This window comes from Amblyomma americanum, chromosome 3 (assembly GCF_052857255.1).
Source record: "Amblyomma americanum isolate KBUSLIRL-KWMA chromosome 3, ASM5285725v1, whole genome shotgun sequence".
NCBI lineage: Eukaryota > Metazoa > Arthropoda > Arachnida > Ixodida > Ixodidae > Amblyomma > Amblyomma americanum.
The window spans coordinates 206,579,266-206,599,761 of record NC_135499.1 but is presented as its reverse complement, the minus strand read 5'-3'; positions in this window follow the sequence as shown (position 1 = coordinate 206,599,761).

Genomic DNA, 20,496 nt, shown 5'->3' with positions numbered 1-20,496 from the left:
GTTGTGCGCATGTGCTGTGTCAAGTGAGATGGAGATGAAGAAACGCCCATCGAAACGGAGCGATCTAGGAATTACTTTGCAATTCGACTGAGTGAGTTCCACTCGGGCAGCTGTAACTATCGCGTCATTCCAGGTTTAACCAGAGCTAAACCACCGCCATTTTTAAAGTTCCTTCGGTATTCGTTAAAAATTTTAGGTTGGGCTGGTTAGTGCGAGTGCAAGGTAAGAAAATTACGCGGAAGCAGGAAGTGGGAGTAGACAGACACAACTCGAGCTCTTCGTTAAGCTGCATAGAAATTGACACGCCTTCATTCATTTTCTTCATTTTTTCTGCTGTCGGTGTCACCCACGTGCCTACTTATTTTCGGTGTGGAATAAGCAGTTCTCCATAAGCTGCTCGGAATACTTCCCTGCGTGGGCGCTCTATTCATCTGGAAGCGGGCTTCTTCGCTTTCAAGCTGGCGCAAAAATAAACCGCGTTTGTTTTTCAAGGCAGTTCTCTGAAAGTTTACGCTACATTAAACCGGGGTCTAATGCTTACCGAGGAAGAACGACAGAAAGAAAGGGTTCACTTAACAGTTAAGAAGAAGGGAGCGATTTTGTCTCCGTCAATGCCATAAGTTCTAGCTTGTGTATTCGCCACCACGAGATAACAAAACCCAAATGAGTGAAAAAAGACAAACTGTGGCCTACTTTTTTTTTCTTCGTAATTCAAGCCACGGAATGCTAAATGAGTTGCTTAAGATGGTTTCTTGGAGTTTTTATTATCCCCCGCTTAGCTCTGACAAGGCCCTGATGATAGTACGTATTCTGTCTTAACAGTAGAAGTGGGAAGCAAGGGACCGAACAGAGTCCGAAAAAAAGCAGCCTTACGAACTTTCATATGAAGGCGCTCTTTTTCGTTTTCTTAAATATGCGCTGCACAGCACCCATAGGGAAGAATGCTGCAGAATTATTGCCTTGAGTATGGCTTCTACATTTTTACCTCAGGCAGGTTTGCATTCATGTCACGGGCCGCGATGAAATCTGAGTCAGTCGACGAACAGAATCCCTTAATGGCCTTTTGAGAGGAAGGCCGAAGCGTCTGGTAGCAAGTATGAGTTCCGTATCGTTTTACAAACAAAACTTTTCCGAGTAGCAGAAAAACCCACGGCCTGCATGATTTTCAAAATATTTCGCCTGACCTTTGGCGTTGTACCGTTGGAATGCCTTTCCTTAAATGCAAGGTCACCGCGCAAAGAAAACACGCGTCACTCGGGGCAAGGAGTACTTCCGGGTCCGCTTCCTCCCGGAGGTGCATTTGCCTCAAGATTCACGGAAGCAGCGGCTCTGCCTGGTACACGGACGGCTCGGCTGCTGTCACGTCTTTCGACAAACTTCCGGCGATGCGCTTCTCCTTACCAAATGGCCGAAACCGGAAGCTCTTTCAGCGCGTGCAGGCGCAGTTCCGGGGCTTCGCGCGTGCTTCAAACGTGCACGCTCGCTCAGAAAACGCCTGAGTGGAGGAGGTTAAAGTGCAGCGAGCCACGTTCCCCCGAAGGTGTGTTGAGAGCATGTTGAAAAGAATCTTGTCTCTTCTAGTTTAGCGCTAACATCCATCATGCTCAGAGTAGCTCGGAATGTTAGGTACGCGCGCCTCCTGGCAAGCTTTAAACAGTGTACGGTTGCCTTTGACGGCTCGTAAAGCGAACTGTGCACTCTAAGTATAAAGCACGAAGAGCTGCGAAAATCAGAGTTCAGGACTCAAGAAGGACACCTGTACGTGTTACTCAGTTTGCAAGAAAATAAATATAACGAAAAGGACGAAAACATGAAAACGCTGCCGTGTATAGGACCTTAGAATTAGAAATATGATCCCAATGACAGCTTAATAATAGAAAAATTCGAATGTTTACTTGCTATTGGAGCTTGTAATACGAGATCGTGGAGTGCATTACACATTGCGCATGCGTAAAACACTAGGATGGGCACTGCATATGCGCAGAACACGCATGCGTGACTCTACTTGCATCGATAGTGGACACATTTTAAGTTAGGATACCTTTTTTCACTCGTAATTACGCAAATTTCTTATTCACTGCTACAAACAAGTAGCAAAGAGTTTGAACCCATTCACGTTTTATAAGTTGTCGTTTTCGAGTCTAACAATGTCCCGTTTCGAAAGCATAAGAAGGTATAGTCCTACAAAATGGCAGGAGTCACCAGAAAATCGAGTGGGTTCTAGAGACATCGAAAGAGAACGTGGCTGCTGCCATTTGCACGCAAGACGTCGCCTTATTTCTTTTCCACCTTGAAACGAATAAGTCATTATTGAACTAACACGTTAGGAGACAGCTCCCAATGGCGGTCCTGCCATTTACCGCACCGAGGCGCTGTCTTCCTAGTTCTTTTTTATTTCCTGCCACTCTGCAAAGTACGCGAGTGATCCACAAATCTCTGCTCTGAGACAGACGACGAACGGGTGCTTAAAAGAACAATAATAACAAGCTTGGAACGAAAAGAGGAAGAAAGATGAGAGAAGAGAAGAGAGGAAAAGAAGGAAGAACCGAGACAGCCTACACATCTTTGCGCAAGAATCATTTTCGCCGAGCCCATTCTACGGGCTTTTCTCATCACGCGACGGCGGCAGCGGTGTGGCTGCCTCGGCGGCGGCGGCAGTGGTGGCAGCGAGCCCAGGGGCTCCCTGAAGGCTGCCTCCCTCACTCGCGCGCGCAGAGTGAAATTCCGAGAGCCGACTCGTAATTTGTGGTGTTGTACGTCAGCCGACGGCGAAGGCGGACAGCTTTCTTCGAGAATGCTTTTCGGCCAATGGCCATCGTCGGAATAACTTAACAGTGCCCAAAGGCACCCTTCGACACGGGTATTGCTACACTACATCACGCCCGAGACAGCTCTCCTCTTCTCTGGACACACTCGCTGGGGCTGCGCGGGTTAAAAACAAAAGCTGAGCCCTTCCCCCTTCTCTCTTACCCTCCTCATCCTTCCTTACACCACACTGTCCTCCTACTTACTCTCTCTCTCTCCTCTGCTGCTTGTCTCAGTTCATATCCTACCGGAACGCACGTACGAACGGAGGCGCACCGAAGGAGAAAATTAAAAACAGGACGGTAAGTGAGCTTTATTGCCTCCTTAAAACTTTCATTAACGCTCTTTCGTTGCTACTCGCTATCTCTCTTAAAGCTACGGTAGCGTACGACACCGGTATAAAAGCTCTGCGCCGAAAACAAATAATGTTTCTAGAAAGGCTGAATGAAATAAGACGTCGAAGCAACGAGCGCTTTTTCTCTCTTTTTTTTCGCGCCCTTTCTCTCTCAATCGTGGCTGGCAGTGCCACTGTCATAAACAGTAAAGTTGATAGAAAGGACCATGGAGCTTTGTACATGGCCGAGTGTTCAATGATACACATGATGTCAGCGGGTGGACGGTTACCAGCCCTTTAAAAAGAAAGGTCCAAAATATATTCAGTGCATGATATTCCTTCGTAAAAATATGACGAGAACAAAAAATTGGAAGAATTGCGCAATGTACAGTGCACTCGAAAAAGCAATTCCCACAGCGCAGTTACCCTAGCTTTTCATCTAAACTTTAACTGAAAAATTATGACACGTTTCTCGCGTTTTTGAGAATTGTCGTGTAAGCGTCAGTCGGACGTGGCGCCGAAGGGACATTCAATGTGAAACTGCGAGAATTTGTTTCTGAAACTTCAACATGTTTTGTATGGTGACTGGCGCATGCCGGACAGTCCTAAGAAAATCGCTCGTGCATTGCTAGCTAGAAATGTACTCGTACATTATACAATAGATCACTTATTTGTGTAACCTGAGCCCTAAATTTGGACAAAAATTCTAGGAATTTATTAAGCGTGATAAATGCGAGGAAACTGCGCTGTTCTTTCTTATGATAAGAGGAAAATTCCGCGTGCCAGAGAGCTTACTAAAAATATTAAAAGAGTAATCGTTTAATTGTCGCTAGAGGTATTATCTTAGAGCAAAACACGACTATACCTTGCTACAGAACGCAGTAAGAGTAGAGGAGCTAAGAATGAAAAAAAAAAGCTACGGTGTCAGGAAATAATTCTGCTATTTTTACATATGTAAGGACGCATTAATTTTAGAGTTCGCATAAGGCGGATGGTGCCCGTTTTCTAGCTTTGTGATGCCATTGATTTCATTCTTCTCCCGCTTGTTTTAAGCGCATCGCGGCCACACCGGAACAACGTCGTTTGATTTCTGAATTACAACAGACGCTAGCAGAGCACCTATTTCTTCGCAGCTAGCAGCCAATATTAAATACTTTCGAGGTTACATAAATCTTGAGGAGCACGTGGTAGGCATTATGCGGACAGTTACAGGGAGAGAGGGAAGTTGTTTAAGAAAAGACAGATAATTTAGCTGCCGTAGAAACAGTGCTGATATGCTACTCTGCAGGTAGTATAACTCTCCATACCTTTGCAACACACCGGAACAACGTTTTTCGCGCTTCCAGGATGCGCACGTAATTATAATTTTAAAAAATTTACCGTGACACATAATTTCATTCTGCGTTGGCAAAGCAACAGCATTAGCAGCTGTTGAGATCTTCACCGGAAATGACGTACTTTCTCGTCTGGTGATGTCACTTCCCTATAGTAAATGTGAAAGTTCTCATCCGGTGACGTCACTTACCTCTAAACAATCTGAATGCTCCGGTTTGGTGACGTCACTTCTATCTATGCAGTGGAAATGTGCTGGTCTGGTGACGGCACTTTTCACCAGTCAGTAAAATAATTTCATGATTGAGGGTGCATTCTGGTGCCGTTGGGCTTCTAATGGCGTCGAATTACTATCCTAGACGCTGTCGGCTGCAGACTGCTTTTTACTAGGGAAATGAGTGAAGGAGGCGTTTTTTTAATAGAAACTAGTTATTAGGCCGGTAATATTGCCACTTGGTGGCAACAGCAGTGGGACAGGAAGAAGTTAGCTGAAGGTTCTCAATATTGGGCGATTATGCGCTCGGTGGTGGGATAGCAGCAAATATACTCGGCGCTCGTTGAACAGAATCACCACCGCTTTCGGCGGCGCTCAATTTAAAGGTGGGGAGAACTTTCGAGATAAGCCCCATAAAGTACCTATGGTAATCTCGAGCGTCGTAGAAGCAGTCGGACGCGGCTACAATTTTGTCATGAAAATTGGTAGTTTCTCGCCTAACAAAAAAAAAAGAATAAGGTCGCTTGTCGGCGGCTTAGAGCATGGACAAATAAATATAGCAAATGAATCGCGCCATTACCCTCGTCATAAAGACGCATCATGCGGATGGTTTATAACAAAAAGAAAGGCAGACAAATATAAACACTGATAATGCACACACTAGCGTACATCAGCGCAGTTAATAAGTCAACCAAAATAAACAGTCAAAATGCCCGCAGTAGCGTCTTAGTAGAAATAGCAGGCGCACTACATGCCGCACTGCTGGACGTGTGCGGTCGAGCTTTGATGCTGTAGCTCCATCAAAAACGGCTTTGTAGTCCAATTCACCTAGTCGTCCAAGTCTCTTGTAGTGCCTGAAAAAAACAGCGTAGCAGATTTTCACTAAGTCCTTGGTGGTGGATCGCAGCCCATAGCCAGACTCTGTCACCTGACCTGTATTCTGCGGCGCGTCATGGTAGGTTGTAATGCCGGCCGTCGGTGGACTGCTGCAGGTGTTTAACCAGCAGTTGGCTAAGCCATCGGCTTCTTCTGAGCGCTTAATTTTGTGGTTCTTTTGCGGCGTATTATAAACAGAAACGTAGCATATGGACGGGACGAAGAAGGGCGAAGACAGGACGGTTGTAACTACCGTCGTGTCTTCGCCCTTCTTCGTCCCGTTCATACGCTACGTTTTTTTATATGTCTGACCAACTGGCCCCTCAGTATACTCCGTTAAATCTTCTGCGGCTGTAGTCCTGGGGACGGTATACAGGGCTCTTGGGGCAGGTGGACGGGACTCCTTTTGCTACGAACCGCGGTGGCGTGCATCATCACCATAGGTTCTTTGGTCGAAGTCGTCGTTTCAAGAAGGCAGGACGGCTGCCGTACTTCTTCACGAACAGCATCCGTCAGTGTTTCGACCTGAAGCTGCTGTGGTGTCAGCAGCAGACGATGCAGTTTTTCTCGGACGATTTCAAGGTATAATTTCCAAGTTGCAGTTGATGACTGGTGCTGTGTCCGGGTGAAACGCAGAGAGCTGTGCCAGTCGGTCGTATTGTTGGGTCAGAGCGTTCAGGGTTTTCTGATAGTACTTGCTTCCTTGGTGAACGCCGCGACGGCAAGAGTAAGGCAAAAAGTTGCTTCTTGACGCCCCGCATTAAGAGCTTAACTTTGTCTTCCTCTGTCATTCCGGGTTGGCACTATAGAACAGGCATGTTGTTGTCGTCTCGTTCGGCTGCTGGATGCGAGCTTGGAGCAGTAGATGAGCGCTTTCCTTTCGCAAGATTCTCGAAAAAAGCATTCAGAAGCGCATTCTTAAATGCTTGCCATCTTATCGGGAAGCCTTGTGGCTCTCGTACCAGAAGGACCATAGTAAGGAAGGTTCCTTCCTACTTTCTGTCTTTCTCCTCCCTAATCAGCCAGACCACATCGAAGGTTGCGGATGACACAGTGCCGGATTTTTAAACCAAATTTTCCAAGTGCAGTGGCAGAAGTTTACCGCCAGGGTGCGACCTCCCTGCACTGAGTCCAAATACGTTCTTTCCGTCGTCTCCTTTCAAGGCTCGCCGCTCCTGCAGGCGCTTCCTTCGCACCAGGCAGCCAATGGGCTCCACGAGTGCTTGGAAACGCGTGGCTGTTGCGCAGAGTTCCTTCACTTTGCACTCAGGCTGGCTCTCCTGAGGATGGTTTTCGAAGGACCAGATGTCCCTTACGGGGCTGTGTTTTCCTGCAGCCATTGGCTTCTTGCTTGCTGACCATCCGTCCAGCGTCAGCCTGCCGACCTCCTGGTCGAACCGTCGTGCAGCATGTAGCTTCCACGGCTGGCAGGCCGCTCTCGCACCCGCACGCACGCCTGCCCGCATGCCCGCACGCACGCACGCCCATGCACGCACGCACGCACGCACACGCACGCAAAAACACACACGCACACGCACTACTTGGGATAATGCTACCTCGCGCACGACGCCCATCAAGTGCAAAGCTTCATAGTGTCGTTCCAATTGTTGAACGCTGCTGCTACTCCTCCGTACTATTCCAACCAGTCGCCTACATCTTAGCATGGAGTGCCAGAAAAGGGAGCGGGTATTCTGGGTTTGCTGTGTGATCACCGGAGCTGTGGTCACAGGCGAGGACATTGTCGATGCCGCAGCTTCCCTTTGGGGTCGGGTAGAGTTCAGAAGGAGGCCAAATTCAGATGCTAGTTCTTGCTGGCGGCGGCTGCTTCGAGCCGCTCTCTCGTTGTTGGCGGGCTCGAGAATTTCCTTCTCATCGAGCGCTGGATCACGGCTTATGATGAGTCTTATGCACACCCAGATCCTGTACTGGATGCCACGTGCTGGTAACGGCAGATGCTCAACTAGAAGACAGAAGCAGGACTTCAAAACAGCCTGTTTATTGGGCGAACATGCTGCTCCGTCAGATGAACGGTACTCGGCGGAGGCGATGGCAACAGGTGTGTTCGGCGGTCGTCGAAGAACGGCATTCCCGCCGATCTCGACCGTGTTCACAAGAACTTTCGAGATAAGGAACAGAAAGCACCTACGGTAATTTCGAATGTCATTGAAGCAATTAGCCGAGGCTACGATCTTGACAGAGATATTTGGTGCGTCTTGCGTCGCAGTCAAAACAATATAGCCACATGACGGCGGCTTAAAACATTGACACGCAGACAATGCTAATGCACTTGGCAGGTTTCTTGAAATGAGGGCGATATAGATAAAGTGGCACACGTTCATAAAAACAGCCATGCGAAGGCACATATATGCGCAGACAGGATTCTCCCATGGTGGTATAGATGGTGGGTTCATTTTATTCAACAGGAGCTTAGCTTAGAGGAGCCCTTAGTGCAGTGTTCCAACGATCTTAGCTGTTTGCGGCGCCCGCTGCACCAGCTGCTCCCGCTGCACCAGCTGAACCAGCTGTCTTTGGTCCTCTGGGCTCGAGCTGAACAGCACGGCCTCCCACTGCTCAGGTTGGTGGTTGGGGTTGTCCGGGCGGTCTGCATGCTTTACAGAACCCTCGTAGTGTGATACAGTGTGGCGTGTTTCGCGCATTTTCACATAGAAATTAGAAGTGCTCTGTTCCTGAAAAATCTTAAAAGGGCCTTCTTGGGGCACGCAGCACTGATGTGACGTTACCGCCGGGACCCAAGTACATTAGCCAGCTGATATCTTCATGGAGCTCTTGCTGAGTCAACAATGTTCTTCGTGACGATGAAAAAGGATAGCGTTTTCTAATCAAAGAGTCAAAGTATTCCCGAGCCAAACAATCTGCCCCCATTGAGCGTCTTGATCGTCAGATTATATATGTGCAAGAAACAATCTATTCCACATTACGGTGCCTTCATTATCCGGACTGCGCGTAGGAAAGGTTGAAGTCGCAGGTATTGCCGATGCGACAAACGGGAGCGTATTTTCGATTCGCATCAAGCCACAGTGCGCGCTGTGAGCGCTAGGCAACGGCAGCCTTGGATCTAGAACCATCATTCGAGGGAAGGAATTGTGTACGATTTCGGGTATGCCGTTGTGAGATGGTCCAGTCGCACCACAAGGCTGCAGTGAGCAGACAACCACAGGAGCAGGACGTTGCGTTGTAACCCACGGGCCTCGGAGCGAAAGCTGTTGATGTCGCTGGCAAGCTGCTCCTGCCCGCGTGGTCAGGCTCTGTAAGCGTGCCTCAAGTGCCGCATGAAAATTTGTTGCTCATTTGCGTTCTGAAATTAAATATTATGAAAGACCCAGAATATAGTTGTCAGTATTGCGCCACACAACAACGCCTAGAAAGCGTGATATTTACGCATGAAGAAACATCACGCCTGGAATAAGCGCGTAAAAAATAATGAAATTCATGCTCTACTAAGAATGAGCTTTATTAGAGTGCTATACCTTGTGAAGTTTAGTTATCCGATGAATTTGCTGATGGAGAGTACGGAATCTGTTGTGCGGGAGACATGATAAAGTATGATTACGGTGCTTACACTAACGGCACCGGGCACCAAAAGCTCGCATCTCGAAGCGAGAGAGTGATGCGTGCTGATTCTTCACCATTTGTTGCTTGGTTTCACTTAGCATGAACTTGGAGAAAGTAAAGTTTAATGCTCGTGGTGTCTGTAGCCGTAAGCACTCACGGGATTGCCAGGATTGCAAAGAGGCATATCGAAACAACAACAGCAACAACATGAAAACAGGAATGAAGGAACGCACATGTGCAAGAAAGGAACGACCATACGAATATTCTAACAGGGAGCTCGATCAGGAACTTCGAGCGGACGGGGCTTCTAGCCAATATGCCTTACAGAATATGGGTTCCAAAGTATTTAAAGTAAAGAAAAGAAGAGCGGTCCCAGTAGTTTATTTCTCTATCTTTTTTAAAGGTTCCTTTTTTGGTAGCTCCATACCATTTACTTTGATAGCTAAGCCGTAAATTGTGCCAACCTTACGTCCACTTTTGTAAAGTTCTTGTCTTACGCATAATATATTTCCTTTGCGGATCCTCCCTACTGCCTTTCCATGCCTTCCCCGCTGTTCGTCTCTATATCTGCTCAGCTGTCCTTTTTTGTTCATGAACCAACATTAACGGTGTCGTTCGTTCGAAGTAAAGAAGGAGAAAACCTTAAAGAGCAAATCTATGGAGTCAATATTCGCCCTCGAAGCCCAGCTCTGGTGGCTTGGATTAATCAATAGAGCCGTACCTTTCCTTGTCGGCGTAGACTGTTGCTGTCCTCTTAACGTGATCACACTAAACTAGTGGCTTCAGTGGCTGAGCTTTTTTCTCTGCGAAAGGGTATAAATAATTTATTCACGCATGCGTACGTACTACCGACGGTGCAAGCATGTGGTTTGATTTTTTCAGTCGTTAGGCCCTTAAGATTTGGAACAATTCTGCAACAAATAGCGCTCGAGGCCCCCAGTCTCCTGTCCCATGCGTTGTCAGCGCAACGATTTAGGTATTTGAACTGCGTTGAGCGTTTCTTGTTGGTTCTGCCGTGTTTAATGACTAAAAAAAAGTTTTATGTTGTGCTTGCTTTCTGGTGTTAGAGCGTCATTTTTGGAATGCCTCAATACTCGAATGCCAATTGTTTATTTTATGATGTTTTTGTATTAGTTTATTGCGCCAACAGTGTTTGTACGTTCAAACATTTAATTGTATGTATGTTTGATATGCGCATAATGATCGTCGTCATGAGGACAGCATATTAGTATATGCAATTCTAGCTTTTCATGTGTCCAGTTCACTGGCTTTGACCCGCCTTGTTTAGCTGCATGCATTGGTGAGCAGTTGGTCTGATACTGGAATGATTTGCAAATACTCTAATGTGCATAAGCTTGTGCTAAGCGCTAACAAGATTCTTACGCATGCGCTCGTTCCTTTTAGCCCTTAGCGGAAGTTGTGGACGAATCAGTTGGGATGCATTGTTCTATAACGCTTTGTTCCAGCAATTTATTCTCGTCCTTATCTAAGGTCTTTGCCAGCGAGACACTCCAAGAGTTCCATTTAGCTTCAAGCTAGCGCTTTTTGGGGAGAATGACAGAATGACCATAATTAATGACTATCAGCAGCGAATGGGGCAACGCAATACGTGCCGACAATCGTCGATTTATTTTTCCTCCAGGGCGGGCCTTTGCTAGAAAAGGACGACCGAAAAGAAGCGGCATTCGTAAGCCGCCAATGTGACGACTGCGCCGAAGATTAGCGGATGAGAAAGGAAGTTCAATTAAATGTAACGAGATTCATGGGATCCCCGTTTCCTCACACTACTCGGGTTTCGACAAGAGGTGACGGCCCCTTATCTCGCCTGTCGGGCACGCGAACCGACATCCTGAAGTCGGTGAATTCGGCCTTCAAGATTACGGGGAACCGGAAAGACGGTTGTAACGAGGAGGATGAAGGCTTCATGGAAAAAAAGGAAGAAAACTTCGCGGGGACAAAAGTCGTCCGATTTTTCTTCTGCGTCGCAGAGCATGGCGTCTTACTGGCACGTTTAACTAAAACATCAGAAAATAAATGGGTTAGAGAACTTGCACTCGTTGCGTCACTGACAGCAGCGTAGACGGAGATAGGTGGACAAAGATACGTGGACAAAGATACTTGCGCAGCTAGTGTAACCGTTTCGGGGCTCTTTACGTCGCCTTCTTCTGCCACAACCGCCCGATACCCTTCCAGCTTCTTCGCTTTCCACGCAGTTCGCCGTTTGGCAACAGCGAATACAAATAGGCCTCTTAACGAAGGGCTAAAATAATTCTGTCTAGCAAGATGCTGCGTTCTTGACCTTTTCAAGGAACTCTCTCGAACGAACCAGTGTCTCTATGTTAAAAAAAACTGTGTCGTTGCATGGAGAATTTTGATTTGGTTTGTGGAGTTGTGACAAAGGGTAGCACCTGGCGTGGAGTTAAGGGGAAGGCGGTGAAGATGGTCTCCCTCTCCCCCACCAACCGCCCTCTCCAAGAGCGACTCAAAAATTCGCCCCTGAGTAGCGCAGCTTTTACCGAAGCTATTTAATATTGATAGGAGACGTTACGTGGCTGCAAATAGGCTTTACAAAGATATGAATACTGCACGGAGCAGATATAATACTAGAGCACTGTACCTGTTAATATGTGTTAAAATCTGTCCTCCAGAGTGCTTTTTATATTTTAGTGCACGAAATAATAACGAGAGTAATTTTCTTGAACAAACAAGAATAGAGTGACATCAAGTAAGCCTTCCTCTAGGATATTCCAATTACTTGTTCACAATGACCGTCGAGCATAGTGCTCTCACTTTTAACAGATCTGCTCATTCGCTTATTCTAAATGCACTATAAAGCGTAAGAGGTGCTTTGCCTGTCCGGAATCAAAAACACACTGTGTCCTCGCAAAAATTTCACGGTGATCCACTTTTCTTATATATACATTTAATTCGTCAACATCGCAAGCAGCGTCGAAGCACAAGGCGCTTGTTTTAGAAAAGAAATTTACAGTATAGAAGGACGTACTTCAAAAGACAAAGCTGATTCTAGAGCGTCATATAGAGGTGCAACCGTATAAGGGCTTTGCTAATGCGTATTAACGCGTTGAGCCGGTTGTTATGCATGAGAATCAGCTTTCCCCACGACTGCTTTTGTGATTACGTAGCGTGAGTGCCATCGCCCATTCCTGCTCTCGGAGATTGCGAGGCTGACTGCATAGAAACATGAACGGCGGGTGCCCGAATTGCTCATGGTGAATGGCTCACAAGACCAAAGAACAAGAAAACTAGAGAAACCACGAGCTAAAAGCCTCGCATACCTGCGCTTGTACGCTTTCTCTTTGCTTGGAATGCATACTTCATGCGATGCCTAGCAACTGTACGGCCACTAATGGAGTCATAATACCGAGCACCGGCAGCCACTTTCAATGTTTGATAGGCTGAAATCTTCCAAAGGCAATTACGCGGGGGGGGGGTATCTATCGTTCCTTCATGTGCATCATCGTGGTCAGCTTCAGTGCTCCAGGTTGCGTACGCATCGTTCGCCTTGCTCCTACGAAGACAGATAATGGAGGGCGCTGTTTTGCTCTTAGCAGGAGAGGAGGCGTTCCTTTTAGCCAGCAGCCTAGTGCACCAGTGGGTATATTATTTCTAGGCAAACAACATAGCAGGCACGGAAAAACATACGTGGAATGCTCTTCAGCAAGCTGCGATTAGCGTTCAGTGGAATGTCAACCTGCATGGTCGAGGGTCTTGTTATGTCCATCATTATTTTTTATTCATATTTTTGGTGGCTAATGGACAGAACGTGTACTTAGCTTTCTTACTCTTTCTGCTTTCGCAGCCTTTAAAGGCCCACTGAGGAGAAAAAGGAAATAGAAGTTGGCTTGTAGCGATAGACTGCAGCATTCTAATCGCAAAGAGACCACTCTTACTGAGAACGGAGCTTTATACACTAGAAAAAAAAAGATACAGGTGTCGCCATCACCGATAGATTTCGCAAGTAAACTGCTTGCGTCGAAACGATATTTGCAGCAGATCTCAGAGGCTACACTACCCCACCATTCACACATAAACTGTGGCCACCCGTCCTTTTTGGCAAGGACGTCACAGGTTTGAATCAACTGGCGGGAAGATTTACAAACTCAATTTTCCCGCCAATAAATAGGTCTATTGCTGCCGGACAAACGTCAATATAGCCGGCAAGAACCGAATAATCAATGTGTACTACGAACGATAATTGGATGGAGTTTTCCGTTGTGTTCCTTTAACACTCTCCCCAATATCAGGCAGCCATCCGAACACTGTCACTTAATAATCGTTAGCTTCATTTCGCCTGTCTCTCCCCTACCTTGATCCTGTTTCTCCATCCCAGAGTTCTTAAGCTAATGATTTTACTGTTCTTATGCAGCCCAATGGAAATGTACGGATTCGTATGAACAGTTACTCTTCGTTACCAACAATCATGAGAGAAAAAAAAAGATGATATGCGAGCGGTTGTGCGTCGTTGTGCAATCATTACAGAGACCTTGAATACAAAATTCCTGCGTGCTCGCGCAATATTATTGCGCTATATTAGTGCCTTTGGCACAGCCCAATTTACTATACACTGTATTTGCGGGCGTGTAAACGTTTCTATCTACCACTGAACCTACATTTCACCTCGTGTACAGACGTTTGATGTCAGTTCTTTTCAACATGTAAGGAAATGGCAGGGAGGAAAGTCGAAGAAGTGATAAAAACTGCTCGCGCCGCAGCAGGCGAAGCCTAGTTCCTCTCGGAAGCCCGCAACACTAAATAAGCGCACGCGAACAGCAGCATCAACACAGTGCATCTCCTCTCCTTCGAGTGCCAGCGGGGCAAGGGAGCCGAGTAGAGATAAGAGAAGCATCAACAGGAGCAAGAAAAAATGGGAACAAAGCGCGGGTCAGAGGAAGTGTTCTGCTCCTGATACGGCGCAGTATCAGGAGCGGCAACAGTCGGGGACGCGCCGAGGAAGTCGTTTCAAAATCAGTTCGGTAATTAACCGGATTGAGAGCACCAGAAGTATCGTCGTTCTCCGGCCTTAATTAGGGGATCGGCCGCGCGCCGGACAGGGGTCAGACCCTTTTACGGTTCGAGGAGGCGGCGAGCCGTATTCCCGCTTGCGGGGAACACTCCACGCGAAAAGAATGGGGGGGGGGGGGGGGGGGGGAAGGAAAGAACATAGTGGGTGAAGGGGTGCGAGACCAGAGTCTCGCAATGGAACAGAACACAAAAGACAAGAAGCGGGAGTGGAGAGTCAGCGGCTTTTCGCCTACCGCCATCACCACGGGCTAGACCACCAGAGAAGGCCCGAGGCTACGAGGCCCCGCTCGGGGTCGGGAAACGGAGTTCACCGTGGGTCCCATTTAGGAAGTTGCAACTGCAAACCAGCGGCTGCACGGGTATTGCGCGCCCTCTACGCTGTGGTGGCGAACCCTCTTCTTTGTGCTCGTCATTCGGGTTTTTCCATTGGCGTACGTTTTCCTCCCCTTCCTTCCTCACAGGGGCCCGCGAGATGGCGCGCCAGGGCCACCTTCTTTCGACGCGGCCTTTCGGACGGCTTTGGTTGTGGCTCGTTTGGCGCCTTCCAGTGGCAATACTATACCAGGGTAAAGAAGAGGGTTGTGTTTGCGCGAGAAAGAAAATGCTCCCCCCGGCTCCTTTGGGTCGTATAAGGCGAACCTGCGGTTGTTAATAAAAGTCGTGCAAGGTTTGGCAGCTAATTGGGAGCAAGAGGGCTTAATTGTCCGGCTGGGCTGTAATTTTCGGGGTCCTTTATTTGCTGCCCGCGCAGCTACCGGGCCATTCCGCGAAATTTTTACGCACCGAATAGGCGTTACTTGGCAAAGTTTAGGATGTTCGCCACCCTGAAATTTCTTATAAAACTTAAGAGAAAGTGGCGATGGTGAAGAATATGTATGTCTTGTAAATTGTGATGTCTAACGTCCCGAAGCGACACATCGGCTACGAGGGACGCCGTAGATGAGGGCTCCGGATTAATTTTGATATTCTGTCGTTCTTTGATGTGCGCTGACATCGCAGTGCCCATGGGAGTTTTTGCATTTCGCCTCCATTGAAATACCAACGCCGCAGCCTGGACCGAACCCACGACCTTGGAGTCAGCAGCCGAACGCCAAAGCCTCAGAGCCACCGTAGTGGGTATTTACGTCTTCAGGTTAAGTTACGGTTGCTTAAGTTAGCGAAATTTCACATGCGGATCAACACTGTGGCCCTTGAGCGCGCTGTAATGGAGGTGTCCGTAATAATTTCCGCTCCCCAGGGCTCTTCAACTTGGACCACAACCTCGGAACTCGGGAATTTCTGCATTTTGCTTTCATAGAGATTGGACGCCCACTGCCGGTACCGTCAAAGGCTCAGCAACAGCACGGCACAACCACTGGGTAACCATGGCAGGATAGCATATGAGCTCTAACTGTATTCAAAAGAGTAAATCATTCATACAAACGCAGTAAAAGGGCTCTGAAACAGGCTGCACGAAAGTTTAAACCGAAGATGGCTCCGGTATGAAAATAGCATCGGGACGGATTCCACCAAAAGTACTACCGTATCATGTACGTAAACTCGCTAAGAAGTAGGTCTAAACATAGATCGAGAAAACTGAGAAACGCGCACATTCCACCGCTGGCTGATATGTGATGGAGGTTATACAAAACCGCCCACGCATGGCGTATGCTCTTACAGGTATTTTCTCTTTGCAAGTATTTGGCGAGAAATCGCAATGCAAAGTTCGCAGAATGAAAGAGGATAGCGGAGAGAGAAAGGGGGGGGGGGAAGAGAGAAGAAAAGAAATAGGCGGTGTTGTTAACCAGGCAATGTTCGATGGTAAATCCTACACGTGGGCTGGGAAATAGGGGAGGAGAAAGAGAAGAGTATTAAAAGTTCGGTTCACTACGCAGTATAGATCGTGTTCATGTTTTACATTAGGTCGTAACAGCACAGGACGCCCACAGTGGGTCTAAAGTCGGATGCTGTATCCTGGGTCTCAGATATTTTGGGACCGCCTTGATAGCTTTACAGACTGATGAGAACGGAAGTCAGAGCATGCAGCACACTATGCTTTTGTCCACGTATCACTTTTTTCCATGTTACAGTTACAAGTTTGCGCTTCTTGAAAACAAGAGTAAGTGTTAGACCCGCCGCGGTGGCTCAGTGGTTAGGGCGCTCGACTACTGATCCGGAGTTCCCGGGTTCGAACCCGACCGCGGCGGCTGCGTCTTTATGGAGGAAAAACGCTAGGGCGTCCGTGTGCTGTGCGATGTCAGTGCACGTTAAAGATCCCCAGGTGGTCGAAATTATTCCGGAGCCCTCCACTACGGCACCTCTTTCTTCCTTTCTTCTTTCGCTCCCTCCTTTATCCCTTCCCTTACGGCGCGGTTCAGGTGTCCAACGATATGAGACAGATACTGCGCCATTTCCTTTCCCCAAAAACCAATTATTACTATTATTAAGTGTTAGAAAAAAGAATATTTAAGCCCTCGTGCGGGATAACTTCACTGTTACATGAAACTTTCAGTAAAACCTTTTAATATGGTTTTCCTGGAAAAGCAGCCCACGGAACTCGTTTTGTACCACCGCTAGTTAATTCTATGCCATCTTCACAGTTTGCACTTAGATTACAATTGCTCCTGCATTTTATCCCATTGTTTCCATTTTCCATGTTTGTTTGTTTTTCTTTTTCATTGTTCTTCTCCCCTTCCTACACACTTTAGCTGGTGTTGTGCTGGGCCCCCTGCATACAGAGGAAGAACGTTTTCTGTCATTCATTTTTCTCTCTTTTTTTTCTCTCACCGCAACCAATCTCAAACAAAGGCCGGGGTGGGCTGGCAGCCTTGTATATGGTTCCCTATCTTTGCAGTGCCCCCTAAATTCTAGACTGCGTCACGCCTCTTCTTTTATCTGTCTCTGTTTATAGCCTTTTACTTTTCATTCCCCTCTCGTTTTCTTAGCAGCGTCGTTCCGCGAAGCCGCGTTATTTTTGGCCACCGATTTATGTCCCTTACATGTATTCCTCGGCACCCCTCAGCGCTTTGAGCCCATGAAAGAGGGCGCGCCATCTCTTTTTTTCTTTTTTTCCCCCTTCTCTCACTGCATTTCTTTCTTTCCTATTTTGCTCGCATTCGCAGCGGCCTGGGTATGCGCGCATAATCTCTTCAGCGGCAGACACACGCGAGCTGGCCGGCAGCCGGCGGTGCGGTAGCAGCAGGCCTTTCTCTCCCTCTTCTCTCCCTATGCTAGGGAAGCTAGGGAGGGCAAGGGAGACCGAGCAAGTCCTGTTGGGGCTACGGGCTCTGCACGGCTGCAGTAGCGGCGGCAAGAGAAGGTTCGGGTGCGGCCGGGAAGAGGAGGAGAGGGCTGGGTCTCAAGGGAACGGGACCTGGCGGCTCCTAATGGAATCAAGCCCACTCTGTAAATGGCGCCGCCGCAGCGGGTGCTGCTGCTGCGGTCGACGTCGAGCCTTTTTCCGAAGCACTCATAATCATCATCATCCGACGACGGCGGCCGGCTCTGGCGGTCGCCGCGTCCGGCCACTCAGAGGGAGTTAGCGGATGCAGTGCGTGCGGAGAAGGAAGCAAGATCTGATCGCGGAAGAACCAACAAACTTCCTCCTCTATGTACACTCATCCTAGCGTGGTTATGTGTGTGCGCGCATGCATGCGCGCGGGGTAGGAAAGGTGAATGAATGAATGAAAAAGAAGAGGGGAGAGGGAAGGGCGTAAAAAAAAAATATACACTGCCATGCTCACGGAAACGAAGCAGCAACGTTTCGGTGAGTTGCAACACACGCGTCTTGAGAGAGAGAGAGCTATGCATCCCTCTTTTGCTCGTTTCTCTCGTCTCTTCAGGCGTACGTCTAGAACTTGCGGGTTCACCTAAGTGGATGTGTTGTTCACACATTTTCTTACATTTTGAAAGGTCCGCCACAGAGAATGCTTGCGTAAGAAATCTCTTCTTTTCTCTCTTACACACACTTTGGCAATAGAGTAAAACAAGTCGACGTTCGATGTGGTCATGCATTGCGCAGCTGCTTCGAAGAGCAGCAGCCCTCTTCTCCTAGCAGCGTTTCTCGTTATGCTTTAATGCAAAAGCTCATCGGCATGGGCCGCCGCGGTGGCTTAGTGGTTATGGCGCTCGGCTGCCGGCCCGAAAGACGCGGGCTCGATCCCGGCTGCGGCGGTCGAATTTCGATGGAGGCGAAATTCTAGAGGGCCCGTGTACTGTGCGATGTCAGTGCACGTTAAAGAACCCCAGGTGGTCGAAATTTCCGGAGCCCATCACTACGGCGTCTCTCATAGCCTGAGTTGCTTTGGGACGTTAAACCCCTATAAACCAAACCAAATCATCGGCATGGCTCTTCGGCAAAGAAACTTGGTGTCGGTGTTGACCAGCACCAGTGGCCCCAAAAATCCTAGATGACGTCACCGTGGTATCCAAAGAAAATAAAATTTCATCCCAAGGTATCGAAAATTGAACCCAGAACTTACAGCCTTGCGAGGCGAGCACGCAACTTATAGGCTACAAAGCCGGATTGATTCTTGGAGGACAAAGGTGAACCTAGTGTATGCGTTGTCTTGCTACTGCGCGTTAATGAGAATGTGTGTCATTAGAAATGAAGAGAAAGAATAGAAAATAAATAAAAAAACAAAAATAGAAAGGAAGTAAAAATAAACAATGCTTTTGCATTCAAAGCATGTGAACAGGTTTAAAGTACCTTCTGTAATTTTTTACTGTGCTAAACTTTTGCTGGATCAGTTTGTTACCTGCTTTTAACACAAAAACTGCAATGTAGACTGACATGAGGAGTATTGAAACTTCCCTTGAATTAAAGCAAAATTTTTTGCAGCACAGCTGGTTAGCCAGGTGCACGAATTTAAATGACCCCATCTAAAACACAACAGAAAAGTTTTTGTCGTGACAACAGGATTTCGGTCATTTTTTTTCCCATGAGCATGTACCGACAAATTTTTGTAGTATCAAGATAATTTTGTGTAGAGTCTACAGAAAATCAGCGCAGATGTACCGCGTACAGAAGCGTACTGTAGAAAAACTACAGTACTTCAGAAAAAGCTACAGAACGACAAAAAATATCTGTCATTACCACAGAACGACAAAACATCTCGTATTTTTGACAGGATTCTGTCGGTTCGTCGACTGGGAACGGTTAGTGAATCTTGCAGAGAGCTTTGTGTCGCGCTTCTTTGTGACTGTCCATTATATTTGACCTTTCCAAAATATCGTATAACAAAAATCAACAATGCCAACACCAATTTATTTTTCACGACATGTACCGGCTATAATGCGAGAAAAAGCTAAATATGCAAGAGGCGAATAGCGGACATACCAGGATAACTAAAGAGCAAAGACCCGTCTGTTGTTCGGCACATTTTCACGATATACTTGTGCGGTCACCAGGATAGTTACAAACAGCGCGCTTTTCAGGAAATTTCTGAGACTTTCATGCGGCAGTGGGCCCGGAATACCTCAGTAGTTTCTTTAACATGGCACACAGCAGTCCAACCGGTACGCTTTGCCTGGGCAAAAATGTGTGCCCAGGCAAAGCAGCACAAGTGATTGGCCCAACATTGGAACCGTATTGGCAAAGGCCGGCCCTACAAAGGGCCAGGATGGGACCATCCTGGTGCAATATTGGGCCGATGACCTGTGCTGCTTGGGATATATATGGGTTTGCTTTGTCACTAAATTAATTTAAACATTCTGCAGAAGTAAACAGCGATCAGAATATATCTTCCTGTGCCCAAGGCACAGCAAGGAATGAACACTTAAAAGGCAAGACGAAGACAAGACTTCTTGTTGAAACGTTGGCAAGCATCCTGAGGTTTTCCTTCCTTTTCACTTTGTGATTATCAGAAACCATCTGACCAACCTCTCTCTACCAAGGACTAAGATGTCTTGTAGTTACAAATAATATCCATTCACGAGGGTTGCGTTTATGGGCTAGCTGCTTGAAGATCAAAGATAGGCCCCACAAGGCAAGTCGTGAACGAAGAGACGCGCACTATTGCAATTCTGGTTCTCTATATTGCACGTATCACTACTGCACATGGAAACAAACAGGCCTGCCAATAGCCACGAGACCTTGCTGATGTGTGCTCACTCCTACAACTACTTGAGTTTCCGAGGGGCTGCTTAGTTCAGTTGAAGTTCAAGATAAAAACAAAAAAAAGTTCCGTATGCATGAAGACGAAAGAAGAGAAACCAAGGCCACAAAGCCTCGGAGTCTTGACACTCCACTCGTTACGCAGGCATCAGAGAGGAGTTGTTCTCCGGTGCAATGCGGGAAAACAACGCTCGTGCGGGCGACCGCAAAGGGGGCCCGGCACTC